This window comes from Dipodomys merriami, unplaced genomic scaffold (genome assembly GCF_024711535.1).
Source record: "Dipodomys merriami isolate MVZ:Mamm:240054 unplaced genomic scaffold, mDipMer1.0.p SCAF_537, whole genome shotgun sequence".
NCBI classification, from domain to species: domain Eukaryota; kingdom Metazoa; phylum Chordata; class Mammalia; order Rodentia; family Heteromyidae; genus Dipodomys; species Dipodomys merriami.
The window spans coordinates 280,714-283,099 of NW_027206110.1; the positions used below are offsets into that span (position 1 = coordinate 280,714).

General features: G+C 34.1%; 1 non-coding gene across 1 annotated transcript; it reads left to right on the forward strand.

Moving 5' to 3' along the window:
- Window positions 1-1,912: 1,912 nt before the first annotated feature.
- On the forward strand, window positions 1,913-2,019 carry LOC138811583 (U6 spliceosomal RNA). The gene has a single exon (XR_011367435.1). It is a non-coding gene; the product is annotated as a U6 spliceosomal RNA (small nuclear RNA).
- Window positions 2,020-2,386: the final 367 nt, after the last annotated feature.

Genomic DNA, 2,386 nt, shown 5'->3' on the forward strand with positions numbered 1-2,386 from the left:
ACCAGCAGGAATTCTATGTAGCAGACATAGAGCATGAAAGAGAAAGAGAGGAAATGAGAGAGTGTGAAAGAGGGAGAAATATCATGATACTGAAAGTGTATAACAGATAAAAAAGAGCTGTATAAGAATATTCATACTGTTATCTTTAGACTCTACATGTACATTTGAAGGTATTTGATGTATGATAATCCCTGAACGCAAAATATAAAATGATTTTAATAAAAATTAAAAATGACTCAGAAGTAATTAAAAATGCTAACACAATTTCACATTAGCAAACTCTCAGAGATATTTCATGACTTTGAAAAGAATAAAGTGGCTGGGGTTAGTATAAATTTAGAAGTATAACAATACACAAAAATATAAAAAGATATTCATATATTTCATTATATAACCCAAAGCAGAAAGAAAATATTGTTTAGATGAATCTTTAAAACCCAGTCTATCAGGAGCTGGGACGGTGGCTGTTGTAGAGTGCCTGCCTTGCATGCATGAGGCCCTAGGTTTGATTCCTCAGCATCACATAAGTAGAAAAAGACGGAAGTGTTTCTGTGGCTCAAGTGGTGGCACTAGCCTTGAGCTGAGGTACAGCAACCAGGCCCCATAGTTCAACCCCATGGCCAACAAAATCAAAGTAAAAAACAAAACAAAACCCAGTCTCTCACTTTTGTGACCTCAACTCTGTAATATCACTGCTTCAGCCCAGGGCTAAGATTTTAAGTGTGGACATTTATCATCCCTCCTGATTCTGACTGTACTTGATAATTTTTAATCAATATTTTGTTCTTAATTTTGCTTTTGGTAAATTCACATGCAACTATAAAAAATGGTTTGGCCATCCCAGTAACCTTCTCAAAGTACCTCCTGATGATGAATAACAAAAGGTTTTACTATATTACAAGGGAAACAATACTACAAATAAAGAAACACAATAACTAAATATTAATGATTAATAAAATAAAATACCAAAGAATTACCAGTGTTTTCAGTATTTGAAGTGTACTTACATATTTGATTTTACTATTCTCACATTCCTGTACATATAACACTGAATAAGATTATGATGTTCAACAGAAGTTTTATAGGCTATGTGTAGTTTTTAAAGTTACCCACTAAGATTGCTTTTTATGACTCATCTCATCATTTGTATATGTATATGTATATGGTTTATATCATCATTTGTTCCTCACTAATATATAAAGTAAGGAAGCCCTAAAGTTTTAAGAGAAACTGTGCAGTTAACAAAGTCTTAACTCTTCACACTGCTTCTTTACACTAAGACTTTGTAACATCTCATTAGTAATGTTTTTATAAACTCTGAAATGTACTTTTTAGTAGCATATGTCTGCTACCATAAATCTTAAATATTTATAGAAAAGTTGTATGACCTGAAAAACAGTCCTAATTTTGGCCTATATAAGCAAATTCCCAAAATTAAATATATTTAAAACATTAAAACTTTTAAAAAACCTTAACACTTGCCGCAGTGTTCATTATGACAGGTGCCTTATACAGAATAATTGAATTCGTCCTCCTACACATCTCTTTTTTATTTTTATTTTTTGTGAACATACTGTACAGAGGGGTTACATTTACATGGGCAAGATAATGAGTAAGTACATTTCTTATGAAGCATTGCAGCCTCCTCCTTTGTTTACCCTTCACATCCCTTCCCAGCCTTCCTCCGCCCCCCCAACCAATTCCACCCCCCTCCCCCGATCCTACACATCTCTTGAACAACAATATCTGGGATTATTTTGTTTTTGACATGTCAATCTTGGCTATTCTTAAATGTGTGCTTATGTAAGAAGTACATGGTTTTAAAATTTCACGAGAATTCTTCAAATCTTACTTTTCTTTGAATTGTCTAGTTCAAGAAAATCAATTACACTTTATATATAAAAAATGCTCTGTGCTCAATTCAGCAGCACATACACTAACATTGGAGCAGTACAGAGTAGATTAACATGGCTCCTGTGCGAGGTTGATATGCAAATTCTTGAATCATTCCATATTTTTACAATAAAGATGCTGGAAAGGATGTGGCCACAAGGGAACCTTACTAGATTCTTGGTGGGAGTGTTAACTTGTTCAACCACTTTGGAAAGCAGTATGGAGGCTCATCAAAAGACTCCATATAAAGCTCCCCTATGACCCAGCAATCACACTTTTGGGGATTTACCCAAATGATCACAAAGAAGACCATACTAAAACTCCCAGAACAACTATGTTTACTGCAGCATTATTTACAATAGCTAAGATATGGAGCCCACCCCGATGGCCCACAGAAGATGAATGGATCATGAAAATGTGGTATATATAAACAATTAAATTCTATGCCTCCATGAGAAAGAATGACATCGCCCAATTTGTTAAGAATTGGAAA